Source organism: Pseudorca crassidens, chromosome 9, assembly GCF_039906515.1.
Source record: "Pseudorca crassidens isolate mPseCra1 chromosome 9, mPseCra1.hap1, whole genome shotgun sequence".
Classification (NCBI taxonomy): Eukaryota; Metazoa; Chordata; class Mammalia; order Artiodactyla; family Delphinidae; genus Pseudorca; species Pseudorca crassidens.
The window spans coordinates 51,980,314-52,007,169 of record NC_090304.1 but is presented as its reverse complement, the minus strand read 5'-3'; the positions used below and the strand labels follow the sequence as shown (position 1 = coordinate 52,007,169).

General features: G+C 51.4%; 1 protein-coding gene across 3 annotated transcripts in view; it reads right to left on the bottom strand.

Annotated features, from left to right (window-relative positions):
• The window catches only part of P2RY6 (pyrimidinergic receptor P2Y6), a 59,126-nt gene that overhangs the window by 6,464 nt on the left and 25,806 nt on the right, over positions 1 to 26,856 (bottom strand). Inside the window, exon 1 of one of the 3 annotated variants that reach the window (XM_067750273.1) lies at positions 24,757 to 25,832. The exons of the other annotated variants lie outside the window; for them this stretch is intronic. The gene's annotated coding sequence lies outside the window, so the exon portion shown is untranslated. Of the gene's footprint in view, positions 1 to 24,756; positions 25,833 to 26,856 lie in introns of those variants that run through there. 3 annotated transcript variants of the gene reach the window in all.

Here is a 26,856-nt window from a genome sequence, read left to right as displayed (position 1 = left end):
TCCACACTTCTGAGCTAAGGACAGTGCCCACCTCCTCAGCCTGGATTCCACCTTCCAAAGCCATGGTCATTCTTTTGGCTGCAGTCTTCCTATCTGTAGAATGGGGGAAGGAGGTGATTTAGGAGTTCCCTAAATCCTTCCACTGGACTTTTGGCTACAAAGGCGTGTCTGGCTGAGCCACTAGGGCCACAACGCCCCCTGGTGGCAAGAGTGAAAACCGCTTCCCCCGAAGGCAAATGGCTGAGGGACCAACCAACTCCACAGCTACTTTACAGAGAGGGAAATCCAGGCACAGTGAGGGGCACTGACCGCTCAATCTTAGTGAGTTAGAAGCAGAGCCAGAACCAGAACCCAACTGACTAAGAGGAGGCAACTTAGTGTGACCCATGGACATGAAGTATAGAGGTTATAAATCTAGCTTCAGAGCTAGGCAGGCCAGGTTCAAATGCTGGCTCCCCTACTTCTATGCTGTTCTACAAAGGGGAGGTTGCTTGCCTTTTCTGGGCCTGTGTCCTTATCAGTAAAACTGTCATAGACCTGATATTCAGTAGGTGCTTAATAAATGCCATGCCATGCCATTGTATCCTACACCTCATCTGTCCACTCATCCCTTCAAGCTAGGTTTTGGGGAAGCCAGCAGCACAAATGCCTCAAGAGTTTCCCTGGTGGGATCAGTCTGACTTATTGATACTCACCTCCCAACTTGCATTTCCATATTTACTGGTGTCCAGAGAGAATTCACAACTTAAATCCAATGGTCCTGGAAGCCTTTGGGATAGTGAGTCAAATCACCCCCTCTCCCTATTTTACAGATGGGAAAAACTGAGGCCCAGAAAAAAACATGAAGTCCTGCAAATGCACTCAGAAGGTGACAGAGGGTTGAAGCTGAGTATAAGGGCTCTGGTCCAGACGCCCATGTTCAAATCCCAGCTCTGCCACATGTAAGCTTACCGGCCTTAGGCCCGTTATCGAACCCCTATGCTCGGCTTCCACACCTATAAAAGGGGATAATATAGTACCTGCCTCATAGGGTTGTTGTGAGGATCAGTGCCTAGCACAGGGTAAGGTGAGCTATTCGTTTTTTCTTTTTTTAAATTGGAGTATAGTTGATTTACAATGTTGTGTTAGTTTCAGGGGTACAGCAAAGCGAATCAGTTGTACATATACATATATCCACTCTTTTTTTTTAGATTCTATTCCCATATAGGCCATTACAGAGTATTAAGTAGAGTTCCCTGTGCTATACAGTAGGTTCTTATTAGTTATCTATTTTACATGTAGTAGTGTGTATATGTCAATCCCAGTCTCCCAACTTATTCCTCCCGCACCCCTTACCCCCGGTACAAGGTGAGCTATTCTTAATGTGAATATACCTGCTAAATAAAGTTATGAGATTTTAAAAAGTTAATTAGAGCAAAACATAACTCCTCAAACTAATTTCTCCCAACTTAAAATTTGATTTTGATGAAAATAGTTTACCCAGATTCGGGGCAACTGCAAAATGATGATGTTTGGATTCTCTAGTCTGTAACCCACATGCTACAACACCTTTAATTATCAAAGATTCTTCCTGTCCATGTGCAGGAGTGCTGGGCACCCAGCTAAGCAGTTAAGCATGAGGTAGAGGCCAGAAGAGGAGGCAGCAGTCCCCCCATTGTCACCAAGAAGCCAAGATTAGTACAGGCAAGAGAAAGTTCATTCATCTCTTCATTTGTTTGTTCCAGCCATTCTTTCATTCATGCATTCATTCTTCGTTTTCACACGCCAAACATTTAATGGGTCCACACTACTTGCTCATTGCATGTGGCATAGTGTACAGATGTAGATGTAGATAGACACATATACAGATATATGCACACACATACACACATTCATATACACATACATATGCTAGTCTGAGGGGGGAGACCAGTGTGAGCCACGGGATGGAAGAAACTTTTCAGAGGAGGATGAAAGACGGAGCAAGTCCCTGGTGGTTGAGGAAGATTTCCATGGATGGAGAGAGGTGTGAGGCCCCCAGGGGGGGGCCCAGGTGAGGAGGAAGAGGGCGCAGGCAGGGCCTGAGAGGAGAGCAGCGTGCTAGGATAGAAGGTTATGGTGAGGATGGAGAGCAGGTGGAAGGAACTGTGCTGCGCCCACCCCCCCTTTGGGGAGGTCTGTCGCCCTTGGACACCACCCTGAGAGAGAGCCCTCTGCCTCAGGCGACTGCAGTTTCCAGGTGTTTTCTGCCTCGCACTCCCTGGCGAGACTGGCCCTCCCGGAAGGAGGCAGGGGCTGCTCTAGGGGATCCAGGCAAGCCTTCAGGTCTGCTCCAGGAAAGGTCACACTGGCTTCCCGATCCACTCGCCTTCTGAGGACCTAGGAGTGGTGAGCTGTTCTCCCACTTCCCGGCAAGAGCTGGTCCCAGGGAGGGCTCGTGTCGTCCCTGCCTCTGGGCAGCAGCTGACACTCCTTCGAGTTCCCACACCTGTCACTCACTCTTGGGCCCTGTGCCCTGGACCAGCTCAGACCCCAGCCTCTTCCTGGGCTCCAGCTGCTCTGCCTGCGGTGGAGGGCTTTCTAGCTGGTGGCTCTGACTACATCCTTCCCTGTATCCCTCTGCCCTTTGAAGAAAAGCTCAAACTCTTGTCCTGACAGTCAAGCTCCCTGCCGAGCCCTCCAGCCTCATCTGAAGTACCCCAGATGACGTACTTCACTCTGCCCCTTCCTCTCTTGCCACACTGTTCTCAAGACACACGGCCATTCATGGCCAGAGATCCAGACTTCCTCTCGGGTTTCCCCATTTTTGCTGTTCCCGTCACACAAAATGCCATTTAACCCATCTCTGTTTGTCAAAACCCTAAGTGTCCACCAAGCTCCAGATCTAATCTTACTTCTGTCTTTTCTGATCCCCCAGTTGGGTGGAGTCCCTTCCTCTCTGCCCACCTCCCAAATCTGTGGACCTCCTTTAGGTCAGCGCTGGACCCAGCCTGCCTGCCCCCCTCCCCCACCCACCCTGGCCCACGGCCCCGAGATGTGCCAACACTTACATGCAGCCTCCTGTCCCTGGGTCAAGGGGAGGCCAGACATGCCCTGAGCCCAGGCTGTAACACCTCCGACAGGGCAGCTTCCTCTGTTTCCTGGCAGGGCTGTCTCCGATTGAAATAGCCCCTGCGGGGGCCTCCCCCCACCGCATCACCCTCAACACCAATGCCTAGCGGAAACTGAATCTAAGGAGTGAGGAGGCAGAGGAAAGATCTTCTTCCTGGAAACATCCCCACCCCAGCAGACGAAAGCGGGTGATGAAGAGGCAGACAGAGGTGGGGGAGGACCAGAGGCTGCTGCTCTAAGGCCAGCCCCACAGACCCAGCAGCTTCCTTTCTCCTCAGCCCTCTCTCAGTCTATCCATCTATCAGATGGGTAGTTTGGTGATTAAAGAACTGTTGGTCTCTCTTTAGCTATAATACCCAGAGCCGTTTTCCTAGTCACTCCTCCATCCATCCCTCCTTTCTTCATCCACTCAGTAGCTCATTCACCGACCTGTCCATTCTTCTCTGTGGCAATCCACTTATGCACTCACTTATTCAGCCACCTTCTCCCTCCCTCCTTCCCTCTCTCCTTTTTTCCACAAGCGTGATCTTCCCACATTTCCCCACTTAGCAGTCACTGTTTCCTTGGACACTGCAGGCCCAGAGCTCCCTGGGAGTGAGGGGCGTGGGTTGTGGGGATAGAGCTGATGCCTGAGAACTCACCTGGGTGCATTCTCCCTGCCTGTGCCAAGCCCCTCCCAGGCCCCTCCGCACTACTGCACCAGGACTCAGAGCTGTTAGGACAACCAGAGGAGGAGATGTGGCTCCTTGCTGTCCCAAGGGGGGCAGCTCCAGTGGTGGAGAGAGTACTCAGGGGCTGACCTGGAGGAGGTGGGCTTTCATTTGGAGTAGCTGAGGCAAATAGGGACAGAATGGTACAGGAAAAGATCACTGCCCAGGGAGTTCGAGGCCCAGGTTCTTGTTCTACCTTGGTACCTACTTACTTTGTGACTCTGGACAAGCCCCTCCCCCTCTCTGACCCCCCTCAGTACAATGTGGTCATACTGGCCACCAGTATGTTGTGAGGGTGACCTGCCAAAGGGAGGGAGGACTCTTTCTACCTTCTAAGGTATAAGCACCGATCTCACTCCCAAACCCATTTTACAGGCAAGGGGATTGAGGAACCGAGGTGGGGCCAAAAGTTTGGAACAAACTGAGAAAATTCAGGTTTGAACTGCTGGTAAGCACTTGGTCAGTTGTGCATGGATTGGCCACCTACTGCTTATTCAAGTCTGTGCTAGGAGGTCGCTTGTGCCTGCTGAGAGTGTGGACCTCCTGGTCTGATTTGCGCTGTGCTAGGGCTCAGGAGGGCAAGGAGGCCTGGCCTTCATCCCAGCAGCCAGTTCTCTGCTGGGTTCCCAGGACAACCTCCTGTGGTCACCCCCACCGGGGTGTCTGTCCCAAGCATGGGAGCAGGTCCGAGGACTTGCTGAAGAGGTCAGCCCCAGCGTAGGGCTTGGGTCTCAGTTCCTGCCATCTGGATGGGGCCCTGAAGGGAGAGCTCAGGTCTTAGGGGACATGGGTACACCTGGAAGGGCTCCTGGAGAAGGCATGTCTACTGCTGGGCTTTACTGGGCTGGGGTGACTTGGACACATAAAAAGAATGAAAAGGGCATCCCAGGCAGGAGGCACAGAGGTAGGAAACGAGTCTACCCTGTGCGAGAAATGAAGAATAAATATTGCAGCCAGAGCATGGGATGAGTTGTGCGAAGAGGGGACAAGATGGGAAGCCTGACGGGGGTGGCCTGTCATAAAACCTCAAGCAGAGCCCAGGTGCCACTGCTTTGCTCCCAAGCCTGCCAGGGCTCCCAGCCCAGCCTCAGCCTTCCCCACCAGGCTTTCCAGCCCTTGGACCTATCACATGCTGTTTCCTCTGCCTGGGATGCTCTCACTCACCTTCTCTAAATAATCTCACTTATCCTTCCTTGTAGTTTTCTAATCTGTAAAATGAGAGTGATCATTGGTACCCTACTACATAGGCTGTTGTAAGAATTAACTGAAACCATGTATGTGAGCGGCCCTGGTACACCATAAATACTCAATAAATGGTTTTTTGTTTTTTGCCGCACCGCGCGGCTTGCAGGATCAGGGATTGAACTTGGGCCCTTAGGCAGTCAAAGTGCAGAGTCCTAACCACTAGACAACCAGGGAATTCCCAGACATTTGTTAACTGAATGAATCAATTCCAGGCCCAGCTTTGGGCTCCCTCAGTCCACCCCAGCCTCCACTGATTTCCAAGTCCTCAGCGCCAGGTGTCCTTCACTTAAGTGCCTTCCCTGTGCCGGATGTTTTATCTGCAGTTCTGGGCTGGTAGTGGTTGAGATTATTCTCTCCATTTTATCGAGGAAGGAAGGCTAGTGAGTTTCCCAAGGTGTGCGAGACTGGTGGCATTTCAACAAGGTCCTTCTCACTCTACAGCCACCTTCCCCATTGTTGCCCCCAAACCCATGCTTAGATGGTCAAGCCAGAGAATTCCCCGGGGAGTGTCTTCCCTGAACTCAGGGCCTTTGGCCATGAGATGGCGCCAGGAGATTGCTCAGGATGGCCAGCCTCGCGCCTTCCGACAGCAGCCCTAAGATGAGGGCTGGGGGCAGGTCTCCAGACCGCAGGGTCCTCCCCTCTGCGGCTGGCACTGAGCAACCTCAGTTCCTCCTGACCCACTCCCCAGCCTTTCTCCCATTTATGCCTGGATAAGCTCAAGCCTTGTTCTCAGATCCCTCACCTGGGCTCTCAGGAGCCACTGGGGACATGGGCAGGGCGTAGCGCCAGTGCTGAGCCCTATCTGGCTGAGGGAGAGGCCTGGGGAGCGTCTCCCTGACACCAAGCTTTCACCGTCCATCTCCACTCCAGGCACACCTTCAGCGGAAACACTGAAATCCCTCACCCCACCTCTGCCATTTCCTTTTTTCAATTCAGGCAACAGCGCATAGGGTTTGTTTCTGCCTATAGCAGAAGCAATTAAGTTTAGACATGAGGAAGAACTGATAGGGGTTGAAGCTCCTTGGGCTGCTTGGATCCTGTGGTCTCAGGATACCCCTTTAGATGACTTGGCAGCCTCACTCCATCCCAAACCCCACCCCAAGGCCCTCTTATCTGGAAGGGATGAAGAGGCCTGACTACCAGAGGCAGCAGCTGGAAGTCTGAGCCATCGCCTGCCAGCTGGCCAAGAACCAACTCAGACCAGGCTGGACGTGGGAAGAGACCTCCTAACTTTGGCCTGACTGCCTTCTGGGTAACGAGATCTGGAAACCCCCTTGTCTGCCCCTTGCTTCTAAGCTTAGCAGCAAGGGCACAGGATGACAGAGACCAAGACCAGGCTTCCTTCCTCTGAGGAGTCAGACAGGCCGGGATGCATCACCGACTTGCTGTGTGACCCAGGGTGAGCCACCTACCCTCTCGGTGCCTGAGGTGCCACCAGATAAACGGCTAGATTCCTGAGACCAGTGCCTCCCAGGCACCCAGGGAACAGGGTGCCCCAGGGAGGCACCCAGGGAACTCCTGGAGGAGTTTCGGTCTCACCTGTGGTGTCAGGCTGGCCACTAAGGCAGGCAAACTTGGCAGTAGGAGGGCACAGGGAGACTTGATTTCTCTTTTCTTTTTCCACTTCCCCTTCTTGCCTCCTGCTCAACAGGAAGGAGTTCAAGCTGGAACTGAAACAGTCATTTTGAGTACAAGGAAGGGGAAGCTGCAGCCTTGGGGAATTTGGGGGTTGAGGCTGCAGAGCCCCCAGCCTCCAAGCCTGCACGCCATCACTCCCTTTTTTTGAAAACTTTTTGGCCATGCTGCATGGCATATGGGATCTTAGTTCCCCGACCTGACCAGGGGTCGAACCTGCCAGTTTTTCTCTGGCCTCCACAGGTTGAGCAAAGAGGAAACTTGCATCTCCTGCGGCTCTACTATGCACAGGCCCCAGTTGCCCATCCGTGAGCTCATGTAATCCCCATCACAATCTGGACAGATGTTTTTATTGTGCAAAAATACTTCATATGGGGACTTCCCTGGTGGCGCAGTGGTTAAGCATCCACCTGCCAATGCAGGGGACACGGGTTCGAGCCCTGGTCCGGGAAGATCTCACATGCTGCGGAGCAACTAAGCCCGTGCACCACAACAACTGAGCCTGCGCTCTAGAGCCCGCAAGCCACAACTACTAAGTCCACGTGCCACAACTACTGAAGCCCACATGCCTAGAGCCCATGCTCTGCAACAAGAGAAGCAACCACAATGAGAAGCCCACGCACCGCAATGAAGAGCAGCCCCCACTTGCTGCAACTAGAGAAAGCCCGCGCACAGTGACAAAGACCCAGTGCAGCCAAAAATAAAAATAAAAAATAAATAAATTTATTAAAAAAATATACTTCACATGCCATATCTCATTTACTCTTCACAGTTACAATTCCCACTTTGCAGATGAGGAAGCTGAGGCCTGGCAAAGTTAGCAAGAGGTTCTCTCTTAGGCATGTGTATAAGGAGGTCTGAGATCACGGTGACCTGGTGGGCCCAGGGCTGAGAAGTCACAGGTCAGCCTCGGGGTGAGGAACTGTGGGACAGAGCACAGGGCCCCAGAGAACAGCTGTGACAGGGCAGCCCCTGTCAGCAGGAGAGTCCATAATGGCCAGCTTTCCAAGTCCATGCCCATGGGGCTGTAGCAGCTCCCACCCAGGGTCCTGGGAGATCCCAGGACCTTCCAATAAACCCCCTTCCCTGGAGCTAGTGTGAGAGGGTTCCTTGCCTGGAGCCCCAGGCTGCCCCATTTTTTAAATCTCCCCATGGAGGTGTGCCATTTGGATCCCCCTTCAAGAAAGACCCTGCTGTTTAGCTGCAAGGAGTACAGTTGGCTGACAGCCTCCATTGGTGCCTTCAAAACCCGCCCATCCTCCCAGATAACCAGGCTCCAGTCCGCTGGGGAAGAGATGGCCTGGGTCCAGTTCTCTGTCCTGTCCTGCAGGCCATCATTGTTCCTCTGTCATTTCTCCCACCCACTTCCCAGACCCCCTTCATGATGATGGCCTCCCTTCCTTCCTCTCCTGGAGTCTTTTTTTTTTTTTTTTTTTTAACTTTTTGGCCATGCTGCATGGCATATGGGATCTTAGTTCCCCGACCTGACCAGGGGTCGAACCTTCTCCCCCTGCAGTGGAAGCACGGAGTCTTAACCACCTGACCGCCAGGGAAGTTCCTCTCCTGGAGTCTTGAGGATCTGGGAGAGGTAGGCCTGTGGTGACCTAGGTCTGCCAATGAGACAAGAGTGGGCTCCTCAAGCCCTGTAACTAGCTCAGGGGTGGATGGGCAACCTTCACTGGGCGCCTCAAATTCTGGAGCTTCTGTTGGAACACTGGGAAGGAGACAGGTTTCCCACTGAGTTTGCAAAGCTGGTAGGACGTAAGCTGGTAGGCTGCTGCAGCCAGGCTAACTGTCCTACGAACTGAAGATACTACCACCAGGGAGGAGACTGTCCAAAATAAAGCCAAGGGATGGCAGAGTTGAGAGGTGGGAACACGCAGGTTCCTGAGAACACCATTGAGCACCTGCTTCCGGCTGTACCTGAAGCTTTACCTTTCACTGGACTTTTTGAAGGCATGAGCTAACAAATTCCCTTTTTGCCTCAATCTGTTTGGCCTAGGATTGTCACTTGAAATCAGGAGTCCTGCCTATAGTCCTGTGTCCCCATTCCTCCCCTTTCCGCTTTCAACAGCCCATCTTTACAGCTTTGGCCTCAGAACCCTAATATCCATGCAGTGGAGGCTGGAACTGGCAATGAACCTGGAGGTCACCAGCAGAGGGGCAGGTAGGGACTGAGGGACTGTCAGGTCAAGCCTGGCTTCCACGGGGCAGCCAGGGAAGCTCCCCAATTCACTTTCCATGGGGAGAGCCCCTCTTCCATCAGCTTCCAGGGTAACCACTGTGTCATCCCAGTAGCTCCTGAGAAGGCAACTAGAAAGCTAGAAATCCAGGGTCTAGTCCTAGATCCATCACCCACTTGCTGTGTGATCCTGGGGCAGTCATTTCACCTCCACAAGCCTCATTTTTCTGAACAACTTCACTGCTACAGTTCCTTGGCTACCCAGCAAGTGCCATCCACTGAGCTAAGTGCTTTTGCGGCAGGATCTCTTTCACTCCTAGCCCTGTGTGGTGGCCTGTTTATCCCCATTTCACAGACAAGGAACTGGGCTTCGAGAAGGCTGGTGTCTTGCCCAAGGCGACACAGTGAGTCAGTGGTGAGCCAGGACTAAGACACGGCTCTGAATAATGATAAAGTTCATGCTCAGGAAGAGAGATGACATTTCCCTACAGGAAAATTGAGGCCAGAGAGATCAGGAGCTTCCCCAAAGTACACAGTAAATCCACCATGCCACCCTGTGTCTCGGGAACACAGTGTCCTGAGACAGGACAAAGGAATGGGGACTGGGCATCAGGGCAGAAAAGAACAGCCCAAGGGGCGATGTCAGCCAGACTCCCTCCCTTCTCTTTGTCAGGAATTTGGGACAAGGTCTGCTTTCCCTTTGTGGTCCCAGAGACCAGCACAGGCTGCAGCTCCCAAGAGACACTGGGAAATGTAGAATGAGTGGACCTCGTCTGTAAAGATGAGCCTCAGGGCTCTGTCCTTGGTGCTGCCTGGCAAAATAAAACAAAATAAAGCAAAGCAAATTTTTGGCTTGGCTGACGACATAGAATACGCGTCAGGGGGAATGAAGGTCACGGCTACAGGAATAGCACCTCTGAGACTTCTCGTGACCCCCAGCCCCTGACCCTCAGGAAGGGCAGGCCACCAACACTGCCTGAGTGTTCACTGTGGATCATGGTCCTACCCATTTCACAGACAGATACTGAAGCCCCCAAGGTAGGCAACCATGTCCACAGCTCTCACAGGCAAGGTTTAGGTGCAGAGAAAATCTCAGAAGACCCCTCACTGCCCACAGAAGGCAGCCCTCTGCCTTCACCCTGCTCTGACCATCTCTGGTAGCGGAGCCCACCTGGCAGACACAAGAGACTCAACTGGACCCCAGAGCCCCGGGTCAATGACAAGGCTCTGAGATCTGGATCCTCGGGCCGGAGAGGCCTTAAGAGCACCTGACCCAGAGCTCTCCACAACCCCTCAGAGAAGGGAGGCTCCCTGAAGCCTCTTCGATAGGCTTGTCTGGCCCCTGCTCACATATGTCCCATGACAGGGAGCTCACCCCTTCTCTCCCAGGCCACTGAATTCCACCTTGAGAAAGCTCAGTGAGACATATGCTTTGCCATTCCAAGTCCTGAGAGCTGCCCCATCACTGCTTCTGTTCTGTAGTCCAACCTGCCTCTGGGGCCCCAGAACTTGGCTGCCCTCAACCCCCTAGGACATCCTGCAGAGACTGTCCCATTCATCAGCTGGTCTTCATTCCCATGAGCAAGTCCAGTCACGTCCAGGCCCAGGGAACCTAGTAGCGGAGCCCAGAAACCAGGCATGAGGCCAGGAGGCCATAACCATTTCCAAACCTGAGGACAGAGCCCTTTTCCTCCGTCCTGTCTCATTCCCTGCCTGGGGGCTGTGAGGGGGGCATGGTCTCTTCCCTCACCTTCAGATGTCAGCCATGTGGCACTGGGGCCCCCATGTGTGGCCAACCCAGTGTGGGAGGAGCAGCACATTGTGGGCATCTGAGAGGTGGCCTGGGGGGAATAGATCAAAGTCAGGGCAGCTGCCAGGCTCAGGGTGTCATGTGGAGGGGTCAGCGGGTGGCACAGGGGGTCCTGCCACGGAGCACGTTTTTGTGTGTGGAGTGTGTATGAAAAACACAGGACAGACCTCATCCCCTTCAGGTGGTCACTCAAACAACATCTTCAGGGTGAGGCCCTCCCCCTCCACTCTAGTGAAAATTGCAACCTCCCACTAGCACACACACGCCTCCGCCTCTGCTGTATTTTTCTCCTTAGCATGTACCATCTTTTTCTTTTTTTTCTTTCTTTTTTTTTTCTGAGACATCAATGGTTTATTGGACAGGGAAGCATGTACCAGATTTAAATGTATTATTTTATTTGTTTGCTTATTGTCTGCCTCCTCCCACCAGAACATAAACTCCACCAGGGCAGGGGTTTTCATGTTTTCTTCACTACTGCAACCCCAATGCCTAGGATGGTGCCTGACACATAGTAGGTACTCTATAAAGTATTTGTTGGATGGATGGATGGATGGATGGATGGATGGATGGATGGATGGATGGGTGGATAGATGAATTTCTAGGGGTAGCTCAAGAACAGAGAAGATATAGGGACAGAAATCTGACTGGGGGCATAGGGGACTTGGCTCAAGGCTGTGTTTTATCGCAAGCTGCAGTTGGTACTTGCAACATGTGTTTATTGGAGATTAGGGGCCGATAGAGACCTGTGGGGCTGCCTCTAACTGGTTGTGTGTGTGAGATTCAGGCTGTGAGCAGTCCCAGCGGAGAAGGGTGAACAGGACATGGCCTGGTGGGCCTGGACTGCCTGCCTCTCCCTCCTGCCCTGTCCAAGGTCTCCATCTCCCCAAACCCCTACACTGGCCCTGCTTTCCCCCAAGAGCCTCCAGCCTCCAAGCCTGCACACCATCACTCCCTGTGCACCAGGGCCTCTGATTTGGAGGCCTCCAGCACCCTGGGCCAGCACCTTCTTGGCCCCTCTCCCTTCCTTTGCCAGCCTGGACCTCCACCCCAGGACCCCAGACTCCTGAGAACACAGCCCATCCATTTGTATCCCTCATTCCTGGTACCAGCAGCCTGCTCAGCCCTGCACTACAGAGCTGAGTGTGGATGGAGGAATGTGACTCAGCCCAGGGCCCTGAGGCCCCACAAACTGGTTGCCACCCCACTTGGCTGGGCTCCCAAACTTTCACCTGTCCCAGAGCGGCCCCTCTCCCTTCTTGTCCAAGACTTTGCCCTATCTTTCTTGTCAGGCCTACCCTCAATCCCAATAGCCCTCAACTCATACTTCAGAGCAAAGGCAGGCCTTTCCGAGGGGCCCCCCTTCAACTTCCTGGCCATCTAAATAAATCCAAGCCTGCTTCCCTCTCTCCTCATTCTTCCTATGCCTCAGGCCACCTCCTCCTGTGTGGATGCCCACCCCCTGCCAGCTCCACCCCTCAGCCCACAACACTTTCCATCCTCACCTCTCACCTTAGCAGCACCTCTTCCTTGACCCTGTGCCTCTCCAGCTGTGTCTTCTTCCTCCCTTCACAATCAAGCTTCTGAAAGAGTCCTTGCTGCTCTGCCTCTACTTCCTCCCTCCTTGCCCCCATTTCTCACACCCCTACCCGAGGGCAGGGTAGAGCAGGGAGTCTTTGGGCCCAGCTCAGGGGAGAGCGTTGGGCACCCTGTCCTTCTAGGTGAGGCTGGGAGCCTGTGACTGTCTGAGCTCCATCATAAGCAAATCTCAATCTCAGAAGTGACCTTGATGCAATAGACGTTTGGAAAAAAACAAGCCACTTCTGTTTGACGTCGCCCCTGCTGAGGCTGGTGCAGGACTGGGGGAGGGGAGCCACCTCTGTGGCTTCCAGAAAAAGGCCTGGACTCTGCTGAGAATTTGGGGTGGAGCTCGGGATAGGCATGGCACCTCCAGAACATCTGTTTAGGTGGGAACTGGGTGATTCTGGAGGGGGTAGGTGAGAGGACTGATACCTCTGCATAGCCCATGATATGGGTTTGAGAAAACATCAATTGTCTGTATCACAGAATAGGATGGGCTGTCGATCATGGGGCAGGTGTGGGTGGGAGGCACAAAGCTCGCCCAGCTATCCCCCGGCATCACTCCTGATCATACAAAATACGAGGGTCCACTCCCGAATGGGTCTCTCCTCAGAGCTCCCTGGAAAACCCAGAATTCTTCAAGCCCATTAATTCCAATTCTCCAAGTCAGTCCCATACACTCTCCGCAACCTACCCCTACCCCTGGGTGGGGTCCAGGTCAGTGAGAGCCCAATGTCCATTCCTGGCATCCGCACCCCTCTGCCACCCATCACTGCTCCCTCTGCAGATCTTGGTACTTGGCAGACCTGGTTTCCACCCTGGCTCTGCAGCTTATAAACAGTGACTCTAGCTCTCTGAGCTTTAGTGCCCTTCATTATAAAATAGAGATAACCATACCCATCTCACAGTACTGTTGGGGCTCAAATGCAGGAATGATCTAGAACGCCCAGCCCAGAATCTGGTGCAAGCAGGTATTCACTCAGTGGGGCTTTTATTATCACTCAAAATTTTATCACAGACCAGCTTAGAAATGGCCTCACTTTCAGTCTTTGCTTATTTACCCACTCACTCACTCATTCACTCATTCGTTCATTTCCCATGCGTTTGCAGGGAGCCTTAAAATGTGCAGGGACTTCACTGGGCTTTGGACCTCGTCCTTGAAAAGCCTCAGCGGGTGGGAAAGACAGATGAGGGGGTCTCTGGGAAGACAAAGGAGGCCCCTATTCTTGCCTGGGTTATCAAGGAAGGCTCCCTGGAGGAAGTGATTCTTTGATGGACTGTGGACAAAGAAGCGGAGGGTGTTGTTCCCCACAGACAGACCTGCTAGAGATAGGAGGGCACGGGTATCTGCAAGTGTTCGTGTTTGCAGGAGGTGAGGCAGAGAGGTCAACAGAGCTAGGTCCCAACAGGCCTCACCCAAATGCCAGGCTACAAATTTGGCCTCTGCATGGTGGGCGTCAGCCAAGGAGCCCTCGATGGTTTGTAAAGCAGGGCAGGGGGGTGAGCAGAGTTGAGATTTAGGAGGTTCCTTGTGCTGCTGGATGGAGGATGGATTGGATGTGGTTAGAGTTCAGGTCAGAGACAGTAGCCTGAAGTGGCTGGGACAGGGAGGCTGCAGGGCCAGCTGGTGGTAGGGCCAAATCAGGGGCCTTGGATGCCTGGCTCACAGCAGCCTCTCACCCCTCCTCTGCACACCCCTCCACCAGCCTTGACGGCCATCATGCTAGAAAGACAGATTGGAGGGGTCAGGTTCTCAGAACACAGATGAAAATCCAAGGCCCAGAGCAGCTGAAAGGCTGGTCTACAGCCTTGTAGAGTCTACAGGGGTCTTCTACCCCTGAACCTGTTCCCAAGCCTGCCTCATTAGTCTGACCCTCCGCTCCAGGGGAAGCAAGGGTGTGGCTTTGGTAGATGGAGACTCAGAGGAGTCTGGAAGGATGAGTTGTTCCAACTGCCTGGGCTGCGTAGGCCCTCCCATCTCAGAATGGGGAGGGGGGCCTTAGAGCTTCCCGAGTTCTCTCCTCTCCTCCTTCACACCCATTTAGCAGCTGAGGAAACTGAGGCCCAGAGAAGAGAGGCATCCGGCTCCCGAGATAAACACAGCTCTCTGGGTCTTGGGATGGATGTCAGGTGTGGGAGACAGAATCTTTGGGTCCTAGCCTCAGCCCTGCTGCTGCGCAGCTGGATTCATGATTCCTAAGGACACTCAGCTGGTGAGGGTGGAATGCCTGCGGCACCAGCATCTGGCCCTGGGCCTGCCCTTGTGCCCAGCACCGTTCCCAAGGCGCTTCTCTTCCATTCCAGCCGCTGGAAGGCATGGCTGAGGAGGACAAAACAGGGAGGAACCATCTGCTCCCAGGAACTGAGGGTCTGGGCTGGTCCCTCCTTTGCCAGAGGAGCCCAGGCCCCACCCTGCCTGAGGGGACAAACGATCCCATCAGCACAGCTCAGCCGAGCTGTGCCTCAGCCCCACAAGCTCTCCCAGGGCGGGCTTGGTAAGGATGCCCAGCTCTGGTCCCTGGCGCTTGCAGACTTGACCAAGCCCCCTCAGCGTCTGGCCTTGCACTTGACCTGGACCCTACCCAGGGGAGGGGATGGACTGTGGGGAGGGTATGGGATTGCACGACAGAGACGGGGTTACTAACTGGTTAAAGTGGTCAGTGCTCATCGCATTTCCCCGATGGGAAACCTGAGGCCCCACTTCAAATTAATTACCAAGCCCTGTTCGTTCTCCATCTTTACACCTGTCAGACTGTCCCTTCCTCTCATCCTGTGGTCCCTGCCTCAACCCAGTCAGCAGCCACTTCATGCTCTGTGTCTTCTATGCAGGCAATGCATCCCCTTTCTGCAGTTAGAGAGGTCCTTGCTCAGCAAAAATCTAACTTCTTCACTCCCCTGCCTAAGCATTTTATGGCTTAGGGCAAGCCGGGGCCCTGACGACCCCTCTGTTCTCAGCACTAAGGCCTGCCCCTCACACACAACCCACTAGGCCCTGAGCTACTTTCACTTCCTGAGACCAGCTGCGCTCTCCTTTGCAGCCCAGTCAGTGCTGTTTTTGCCCCTGGATTGCCCTCTCCCCACACTGCAGCTGGCAGGCTCCTGCTGGGAACTCAATGGCACAGGAGACCCAGGTCCTGCCCTCAGGAGCTCAGCCTAGACAAGGGACATGTATCTGAAGACCCACAATCTGAGGCAGACATCCTGCTCCAGAGCCCTGTGGGAGCCTAGACAGGGAGCGATGGTCCTGCAGGCCGGAAAGGCTCGGTAGAGGAGGTGGCAATGAAATGGCCAAGTGCGCACAGAGGCAAAGGTCATTTCAGGCAGAGAAAACAGCAAGGGCAGAGGCTGGGTGAGGCACACTGAAGGATGGTGAACACAGCTGGAGCAGCCAGTATACCAGCAAATGTGGTCAGAAAAGAGGCTCCAGCTTATAATAATAATGATACAAGCACTGAACCCTTACTGGGTGCCAGATATACAATACTCCATTTAATCCTCATAATGACCCTGTGAGATTAGACTGGTATTATCTTCATTTTATACCTCAAGTGGGGAAACCAAGGCACAGAGAGGTTAGCTGACTTGCCTGAGGTAGCACAGGTAGAAGGAGTGGCTACTGGGCTATGAACCCAGGCAGTGCGGCTACAGAGTCTATATTCTTAGCTCCTACAGTAAGGGCTGGGGTAGGGAGGTTCTCAGGTGGCAGGGAGATCCAGCCCCTCCATTGCTCTGCTCAACCTGCCTGGGACCCAGCTTGCTTAGGCTCACCTGCTCACTAATCACAGGGTCTCATAAACATTGCCTCCTCCAGGAAGTCTTCAGGAACCAACTAAAAGGATTCTCTCTACTTCCAGTAGCCCCCATGGGAAATCTGAGATGAGGCATGTCCTTTCAAACACAGCCTCCCAACCCCAGCTGTCTATCAGATTCCTAGACCCCTTCTGGGGAGGAGTTTGCCTGTCAAGCATCTCTGCCTATAGGGAGCCCTGTCCTCCATTCCATGGTAATCTTGTTCATTCAAGGTGGACACCTGAGCCAGAGCTGATCAATCAGAGCATCCATCCAGACCCCTTACCAGTGACTGGTTCAGGGGGAACCAATTAGCGTCTACCCCAGGATTTGGGTGGAACCAGCGTGAAAGTTTCTCTCCCAGGATTATTAGCCATGAGGGCCATGGAAGCCTGGTGCTTCTGGAAAGAACTTGGATGAGACTGTAGGACGCCAGTAGAAAATCAGGAGAAATGATACAAAAAGAGAGACTGCTGATGGCATCACTGTAATTGCTGAATCTAACCATGTCTGATCTAGGTCTACTTTTGAATTTTCCTTTACATTCACTAACACTGTTCTTGCCCAAATTAGTTGCATTTGTTGTGTGCAATCAAAACAGACCTGACCAATATGACACCGAAAGCACAGGCAACAAAAGAAAAAATAAATTGGATTCCATCAAAACTAAAAACTTTTGAGTATCAAAGGATACCATCAACAGAGTAAAAAGGCAACCCACAGAATGGGAGAAAAATATTTGTAAATCACACATGTGATATGGGATTAGTATCCAGAATATATAAAGAACTCTTACAACTCAACAACAACAAAGAAACCAATTCAAAAATTGGCAAAAGACTTGAACAGACACTCTCCAAAGAATATATCCAAATGGCTAATAAGCACAGGAAAAGATGCTCAACATCACTAATCGGTAGGGAAATGCAAACCAAAACTACCATGAGATACCACCTCACACTCATCAGGATGGCTATTATAAGAAAAAACATTAAATAACAAGTGTTGGTAAGGATGTGGAGATATTGGAACCTTTGTGCGTTGCTGCTGGGAATGTAAAACGGTGCAGTTGCTATGAAAAACAGTATGGCAGTTCCTCACAAACAAAACAAACATAGAAATACTAAAAGATCCAGCAGCTTCACTTCTAGGTGAAAAGAATTGAAAGCAGAGACTCAAACAGATATTTATATAAATGCCAATGTTCCTAACAGCATTATTTACAATAGCTTAAAGGTAGAAACAACCTAAGTGTCCACGCATGGAAGAATGGATAAACAAATGGTGGTATATATATACAATGGAATATTATTCAGCCTCAAAAAAGGAAGGAAATTCTGACACATGCTATAACATGGATGAATCTTGAAAACATTATGCTAAGTGAAATAAGCCAGATACAGAAGGACAAATATTGTATGATGCCACTTATATGAGGTACCTGAAATAGTCAAATTCATAGAGACAGAAAGCAGAATAGTGGTCACCTGGGGTTGGGGAGAGAGAAATGGGGAGTTATTGTTTAATGGGTAGAGTGTTTCATTTGGAGATAAAATAGTTCTGGATTTGGATAGTGGTGATGGTTATATAAAAATGTGAATGTGCTTAATGCCACTGAATTGTACATTCAAAAAAGGTTAAAATGTTTTATGTATGGCATAAGAAATATACATTTTATCTTTGCCCCTGGTTCCTCACACAGAGCTCCTAAATCCCTTGGAATTTCCTGAGTGATAGGAGCAACTTTTGTTAACAAGTTCACTCTTGGCAGGCACCTAGAGAATAGAGAACTTCAGGATGGGGGCGGGTTGCCAGAAAGAACAAACCTTGATTAGAAGCTTAGAACTTTCAGCTCCACCCCCTAAACTCCAGGGAGGGGGGAGGGACTAGAGATTGCATTCAATCACCAATGGCCAATGATGTAATCAATCATGCCTCCAAAATGAAGCCTCCATAAAAAAATACCCTAAACAACAGTGTTCTGAGAGCTTCTAGGTTGGTGAACACATCAAGGTGCTGGGAGGATGACCCACCCAGAGAGGGATGGATGTTTCTCGCCTCTTACCTTGCCCTATGCATCTCTTCCATTGGCTGTTCCTGAGTTGTATCCTTTATAATAATCTCGTTATAGTTAAAGTGCTTTCCTGGGTCCTGTGGGCCATTCTAGTGAACTATGGAACCTTAGGAGGGGGTCATGGGAACTCCTGATTTATAGCCCGTTGGAAGTACAGGAGGCCTGGGACGAGTGACTGACATCTGAATTGGGGCAGTGGGTGGGGGAGACAACTGAGCCCTTAACCTAACGGGTCCAGGCTTACTGTCAGAGTTGGTGTCAGAATTGGTTGGTGTTACTAATACTACATATAAAACAGATAACTAATAAGGACCTACTGTATTACACAGGGAACTCTACTCAATACTCTGTAATGACCTATATGGGAAAAAAATCTAAAAAAGAGTAGATATATGTATAACTGATTCACTTTGCTGTACAGCAGAAACTAACACAACACTGTAAATCAACTATACTTCAATTTAAAAAAAAAGAATTGGTTGGTGTTAGGAGGAGAAAACTGCACACATTTGGTGTCAGAAGTGTTGTGAGTAAAAACAGTTCATATTATGTTATATATATTTTCCCACTAAAAAATGATTAAAGGGACTTCCCTGGTGGCGCAGTGGTTAAGAATCCGCCTGACAGTGCAGGGGACGTGGGTTCGAGCCCTTGTCCTGCCACGGAGCAACTAAGCCCGTGCGCCACAACTACCGAGCCTGCGCTCTAGAGCCCGCAAACCACAACTACTGAGTCCACGTGCCACAACTACTGAAGCCCGCGCGCCTAGAGCCCGTGCTCTGCAGCAAAGAGAAGCCCGCGCACCCCAAAGAGAAGCCCGCGCACCCCAATGAAGAGTAGCTCCAGCTCGTGGCAACTAGACAAAGCCCGCAAGCAGCAACGAAGACCCGACACAGCCAAAAATAAATAAATAAATGAAAATAAGTAAGTAAACAAATAAAATGATTAAAAGGGTAAATTTTATGTTATGTATATTGTACCACAATAAAACACAAACAAAAACAGCCCTGACCATTACACCTATGTGTCGGGAGTTAATTCTCCATGGGTCTCTCAGATTTTGGCAAGTCTATTAAGCAGAGACAGCCTTTGTTCTAGACCATCTTTTCAACGGTGTTTGCATAGCAAACAGACTTGGAAGAGAGTGACAGTGTCTCCCTTTGGAGCACAAGGCAGTTTTGTTGGCTGTCTGGTATGACAAAAATAATGTCTTCCTTTAGGGCAAAGGTCAAGTAGGCTCACTGCCCATTATAAAGGATGTGAGTTGCCTCAGGTCTAGGTTCTTCCCTTGTAATGAAAGGCATTGCATGGGCAGGTATTATCTGGCCTTTACATTACCCTGTGGGAATTGGGGCTTGAGGAACCAGTGCTAACACTGGTATTCTCCCTGCTACTACTGATGTGAGGAACAGAGTTCTTTGTCTCTAACCAGGAGTCTTAGGTCTTCTGCCAGCCTCCATGAAACTGTACTAGGCTAATTTAGTAGCCTGTAAGTGTGGTACAATCTCATGCCCTTCACAGTTCTTGATGCTATCTGCATCAGAATCTCAGGTAGGAGATAAAGGAAATTCGTGTTTTTGACAATTCATTATGATAGCCAACTCAGGCTTGTGGGAATCTTGCCCTAGAGCTACACCCTGGAAGAGCTGGTTTCCCTAAGGTGCTGCACTTTCCTCCTCTTGGAGGCTGCTCCTCCCTGTTCGCTCCAGCTGCCAGGAAGCACACAGTTGAGTTTCTCTGACCTCCTACTGTAGGACCCATGTTAGTTTCAACTTCTTTTTAACTGTATATTCCTGCTCCTGTTGTTTTTTAAATTAAGATGTAATTCAACTACCATAAAATTCACCCTTTCAAAGTGTACAGTTCAAAGGTTTTTAGTATACTTTTTTTTTTTTTTTTTTGTGATACGCGGGCCTCTCACTGCTGTGGCCTCTCCCGTCACGGAGCACAGGCTCCAGACGCGCAGGCTCAGCGGCCATGGCTCACGGGCCCAGCCGCTCCGCAGCATGTGGGATCCTCCCAGACCAGGGCACGAACCCGTGTCCCCTGAGTCAGCAGGTGGACTCTCAACCACTGCGCCATCAGGGAAGCCCCGTTTTTAGTATACTTTTAAGATCGTGCAACATTAACCCCAACTATATAATTTCAGAACATTTTCATTACCACGAAAGAAATCCTGTACCCATTAGTAGTTACTCCTCATTCCTCTCTCCTTCCATCTTGTGGAAGTTACTTATCTACTTTCTGTATATATAGATTTGCCCATTCTGGATGTTTCACATAAATGAAATCATATAATAAGCATGATTTTGTTACTGGCTTATTTCACTTAGCATAATGTCTTCAAGGTTCATTCAGGTTGTAGCATGGACCAGCATTTCATTTATGTGGCTGAATACTATCCCATTGTAGGGATATACCATATTTTGTTTAACCATTCATCAACTGATGAACATTTAGGTAGTTTCCAGTTTTTGGCTATTATGAATAACATGGCTATGAACATCTGCATACAAGTTTTCATGTGGATGTGTGGGACTCGAGGGACATTGTTCCAGCTAATGATTAAGAACTCTCCAGACAATAGGGGCTTCTTAGACAATGGGTGAATTTCCAGGATGTCCGGCCCCCTTCCGAGAAGGAGGGAGATAACAAAATGTAAAAAAGGTGTCTGTCAAAGACCAATCAGGCAGCTGGGGAGGAGGGAGATAACAAAATGTAAAAAAGGTGTCTGTCAAAGACCAATCAGGCAGCTGGGGACAAGCTCCCTCTCTGGTCCGAGCCTAAGCCGGGACCAATCAGCAGGAGAACACAACCAAATCTATAATTTACATACGGGGAAGTGGGAACCTATAAAACTGACATATTCGCGCCCAAAAGGGTTCCTTCTTCGACCTCCTACGTGAGGACCAAGGAACCCCGGTGCACCGGCCTTCAATAAACCTCTTGCGTTTTGCATCGGCTTCCGACTCTTGTTGTTTCCTGGGCGAGTCGAAACTCCTAGGAGACCGCGCAGGTCTAACAGATGTATGCTTTCAATTTTCTTGGGTACATACCTAAGAATAGAACTGCTGAGTCATGTGGTCACTCTATGTTCAACTTTCTGAGGAACTGACAAAGTCTTCCAAAGTGGCTGCACTAATTTACATTCCCACCAACAACATATGAGAGTTCCAACTTCTCCAAATCCTCACCAACACTTGTTATTGTCCGTCTTTTTCCTTACTGCCATCCTAATGGGTATAAAGTGGTATCATATTGTGATTTTGATTTACATTTCCCTAATTACTCCTTTTTTATGTTGTCATTTATATTTTACCTTTTTGGTATATGTATTTCTGATCGGAGGCCTGACGTCTTTTGTGGACCAAGTACCCCATGGAGTAGGACAGCCATGGGTTTCAGGGCCAGACTGTCCTGGTTTTGAATCCTCCCTCAGCTTCTATTAGCTGTATGACCTTGAGCAAGTTATGCAAAACTCTGAGTCTCAGTTTCCCCACTTACTAAATGTGGCTTACAGTATTAACCTTTCATGGCTGTTGCTGTTATTATAAAGATAAATCTGTAATAAAGCCATGGTGTGGGCCTGGCATAAAGTAGGTCCTCGGTGAATCTTAATAAGTTTGAGAGTCTGACAGGGAGGTTTCCAGCTTGGTCAGGAGACCTAGGCTGGGGACTGTTCAGATTTTAATCTATTATCTCTTTTATTGAAGCAACTTTCTACAGCAGAGGTGTTTTAGGCTGCCTCAAACATCAGCCTCTCTGTGTCTCTATTTCCCTTTTGTGACAATGAGAAATGAGGCTGTGCACCATAATGTGAATGTTGCTCAGCCTGGAGGGTTCACTGTGACCCCTTACAAGTTTCGTCTCTTGCCTCAATCATCATACTAGCTGCTGCCTAAAGGAATATCTCCTCCCTCATGAAGGGCTCTCCAGGGTGAGGAGGGAAGTGAACTAAACCTTCCTAAGAACCTACAAGTAATGCGCACTATCTTATTTTATCCGCTCCATGAGCTGGCCAGGCAGGTTCTAGTACCCCATTTCACAAATGGGGAAATTGAGATTCCAAGAAGTTAAATAACTTTTCTGAAATCACACAGCCAGCAAATGCTGGCGCCTGGGTTCAAACGCAGCTCTGATTTTAACATCTGATTCCTTTTCCCTGTGCCCTCCACCCCCACCCTGTCCCCCAACGGAAGGCCCTCCGGAAACTTCTGAATGAATGAGTGGCTGATTCTCCTCCTCCGGGCTCGACAGAGACAATGTCATCCCTTTGAGCTGAGATCTGCCCCTCAGACGCCACAGGTAGGCTCTCTCCTGGGGCCACAGAACAACCCCCAGTCTGTTCCAGGCCACAAAATTGAGCACTGCCCTGGGAGTCAGGATGCCAGGCTCTGCCCCCACTACTACAGACTTAACCCACCCAGGCTTCAGTACTCTGCCCATGAGTTCTCTAAGCGAAGGACTGGATCTACTCGCCTCTAGGTCCCTGGCATCCAGCACAGGGCTGGGCACAGATGCCACTGACCCAGCCTAGGCCATCTCCACAGACCCACAGCTGCATCTCGCACAGGCCTGCCCTCGCATGGGAGCTGTTAATGACAGGGCTGGCCCTGGGGCAGGGGGAACAGGAAGACACCTCCACATGTCCAGGCCAAGGCACTGGCCCTCACCAGATGTGCCAACAGTCAGAAAGGAACAGTCAGAGCTGGGCCGGCAAATCCCCACCCCAGACTGAAATAGAAACCCATTTCAGAGACAAATGGGGAAATGGCCCCGGGACAAGAGGGGTGGGGTGTGGGTGTCATTGGGGAGGGCCCTGGAGACACAGTTTCCTGAGAGCCTTGACGTGTCTCTGCTGCAATGGGTGGGCACTGTCGCCAGGCTCTGCTAACCCACGCCTCCTCTAGGGAGGACAAGTTAGAATTCCGGGTCCCATCCTGGATAATATGCTTTAACCTCTCTGAACTTCATCTTCCTCAACTGCAAAATGGGGATAATGATAATCTTGGCTGCATTTGCTTTTATGTGAAGCACTTAACACACAGTAGGTGCTCAATAAGTGACAGCCATTGTTATTATCGCTTAACCTTCTCTTTCAGCTCAATAGTGACTGAGTGATTTATTCATTTGTTTTTTCATTCATTTACACATTCAGCCAGCCAGTCAGCACACCCTCGCTAGGTAGGCCGCAAGAGTTAAGGATAAAGATTTTGGAGTTAGGTAGGAGTTGAAACCCCAGCACTGCCACAAGTTGGGCTGGGTAACGTTGGGAAAGCCATTTCCCCTCACTGAGATTTCACTTCCTTGCCTGTAAAATGGGATTAATAAGAGCACCCGGAGGGTGGGGGTACTGGGATGTTGTGAGGAGCCAGTGGAACAATGATGTGAGAGTGGCTGGCACAGAGCCTTGGAGGGAAAAATGGGTGGCAGGTGGGCTGCGCAGGGGAGCCAAGCAAGCTGCCAGCCCTGCAGACTGGGCAGCCAGGCCTCCAGGGGCCGGATGAGGTGAGGGCGAGCTGGAGGGGAGAAGAGTGGGCGGGCTCAGAGACAATTGCTAGGTTTCTGGACCACAGGTTGCTCCCTTCTGATAAACTAAGGAGCAGTGAGGAAACACGGAAAAAAGACTGGAAGAAGTTTAGAGAAGAGTCCCAGCCAAACAGGGAGCTTTGGACAGCATGGAGTTACTGCCCCAGCCAGGCCAGGGAACGTGAGCATGCACACCACGTGTACACACGCTCACAATCTGCATATTCTCACTCATGCATACACACCTGAGGGCTTGTACACACACACACAGATGCGCCATCAGAGGCACAGCACTTTATAGTTTACAAAGAGCCTTCTCTTTCATCTTCTCATTTGATACTGAGGGATGGAGAGACTGTCCCTGAATTGGTGTAGGACCCATTCTAGAGCTGGCAAGAGATGTGCATCCCTAGTATCTTCCAGAGGCCAGGGCCCATACCACGGGCTGTGCTGCTCAGTTTTTCCCTTGTGGTGGTGTCGTGGGAGTTCAATGGCAACAGAAATGCCAGAAAAGTTTTAACACAGCTCCCTCAGATATACTCGTTCACCCTGCCGCACTCCCCTTTAGCAGATTGCACCAGGACTCAGGGACTCACTTTCCCCACCAGCCACGTGAAGGCAAGAGCTTTCCTAAGGGCCTCCTCTGTGGACTCCTATCTGGTCCTGATCCTTCCCAGCCTCTTCCCATCACAGGCTCCTGGGGGCATAGCCTCCTCTCTGAGGGGCACTCACTAGCATAGAACACTTAACAGTTTTTCAAAACTCAGGGGGAGATCGTTGTTACCCCCATGTTACAAATTGAGGCCCAGAGAGGGAAAGTGACTCAAACCCAGGCCTGTGTGGCTCCCAGGCCCGCCTGCCCTGTTCCCCTCCTCTACCGTGGCCCAGCCTGGTCCCCAGGTCGCTGTCTCCTCTGCCCTATGCGCTGCACAGGCTGCAGCTCTAGGTACAACCAGGCCAAGGAAGGGAGGAGGACCCCAAGTCTGCTCCCACTCTCTCTCCAGCTTGCAGCGAGCCAAAGTGGCTGCAAGCGGTCCATCTGTCAAGATCGCTGAGCTCTGAGGGGAGGTGGGGTCTTAGCACTCTCAGGGCACGGACCCAGAACACTCACCCAGGAGGGAGTGAGCGCCACGCAGCTCTGTCAAGCGCTGGGGGAAATTCTGACTCCTGGAGCAGCCCCTATTCTAACCAGTTCTGGTGCCACAAACTGTCACATGCACATCTCAGAGTCGTCCCGGGAGACAGCCAATGAGGAAACCGAGAAATCCGAGGAGGGGAAGTAACTTGCCTCAGCCCAGAGCTGGCAAGCTGGCAAGCAAGGGCTGAGACCCAAATCCAGAACATTCCAGCTCAAGTCCCTAACACCAAGGCTGACCAGCCACTTCCCAGTCACTTTGCCGTCTGAGTGTGCTCACCCCCAGAATGGGTATCGTCAATTCAGCCCCAAGGGCTGTTGGGAGGATTGAGTGAGGTGGCATTGAAAGACCAGGGCTTGGGCTTCCCTGGTGGTGCAGTGGTTAAGAATCCGCCTGCCAATGCAGGGGACACGGGTTCAAGCCCTGGTCCGGGAAGATCCCACATGCCGCGCAGCAACTAAGCTTGTGTGCCACAACTACTGAGCCTGCGCTCTAGAGCCTGCAAGCCACAACTACTGAGCCCGTGTGCCACAACTACCGAAGCCCGCGCGCCTAGAGCCTGTGCTCCGCAACAAGAGAAGCCACTGCAACGAGAAGCCTGCGCACCACAACGAAGAGTAGCCCTCGCTCTCCGCAACTAGAGAAAGCCCGCGTGCAGCAACACAGCCAAAAAAAGTCCCAATGCAGCCAAAAAAATAAAATTAATTAAAAAAAAAAAAAAAACACAGACAGACCAGGGCTTGGCCCAGGGCCTTGGCACCCAGCGGATGACCGCTTTCTTCCTCATCTCCACCCCACCCCTCAGCCCTCTCCTGGCTTTTCTCAAGTCTGAAGAGAGTCCTGGCACTGCTCATTGCTGCTGCAGGGAATGACTAACCTGGTTTTCTCAGCAGTGCCTGGAAGGTCCATTAAAGGATGCTGAGACTCTGAGATTAATGGTTCTGTTGTCTGGCTCTTGCCCCACGGATCCAGATGCCTTGCCTTCCACCTGTGGACTGAGTATGGCTCCTGAGATTGAGGGTGATTTTGGGGGAAAAGTCTGAGCCCAGGCCACCATCGCCTTCCCCAGCTCCAATCCATCCTTGAGCTTGGGCTTGATGAGAAGGCAGCCAGGGTGGCTCTGCCTCTGGCCAGTGGTGGGTCTGGGCCAGCCACTCCCCATCCGTGAGGTTAGTCCTCTTCCTCTTCCTCCTTTTTCTTTTTTTACAAGTACTTATTGGGCACCTGTTCTGTGCAGGTAATGTTCAATGCACTTGAGAGCACAAAACTCCCTGCCCATGTAGCACCTACATTCTAGCAGGGGAGACTAGTTTATTTTAGTTCATGAGTAAATATATAGCAGGTCAGGTAGTGATAAGAACTATAGAGAAACATAAGGGAGGTTAAGGGGCAGAGATCCACAGGGCTTGGGGGCACTGTCTGGATTTTCTGGGTCCTCTTCTCACAACACCACCTCCCGCCTAGCCTGGAGGAGACCCCAGACCCTGAGCCCCAACGCTGTGCCTGGCCCTGCCTTGGTGGGTCTCAGCAGCAGGCCAGGGGCCAAGGCGAGGGCTCCCTGGGCACAGGCCACAGCTCAGGACCACTAAGGCTGCAGCGCGGAGCATCCTGAGCCTGCCTTCCACTCGCAGCCTGCAGAAGCTTTCCCCAGGCTCGGAGAGGGAGTGCGTCCTCCAACCAACCCCGATGTTTCATTGTAGAGACAGGGTGCTGGGCCCAGAGAGGGGCAGGGACTTGCCTGGATCACACAGCAAGGCAAAGGTGTCTTGTCCCCCTCCTGCCCTCTCCTCTGGCATGTCCACAATGGTGCACTAAGGGCAGAGCACTGGCCTGTGAGGGACTGCCTGTGTCCTCAGCCGGCCCCATCCTCCCAGCTCTGACAGGCCAAACTCGTCTTCTCTCAGCCCCAGGAGGTTGAAGCCACTTCCCCTCAGCCCAACCTCAAGAGGTTAGGATTTTGGTTGACTGCCTAATCTTGCTCAGATGTGATTTCAGGTGGGTCCTACCCCTCTCTGGGCCTCAGTTCCCTCATCTGCCAAATGGAGGAAATGAAGGCACCTGCATCTCGGGTCTGT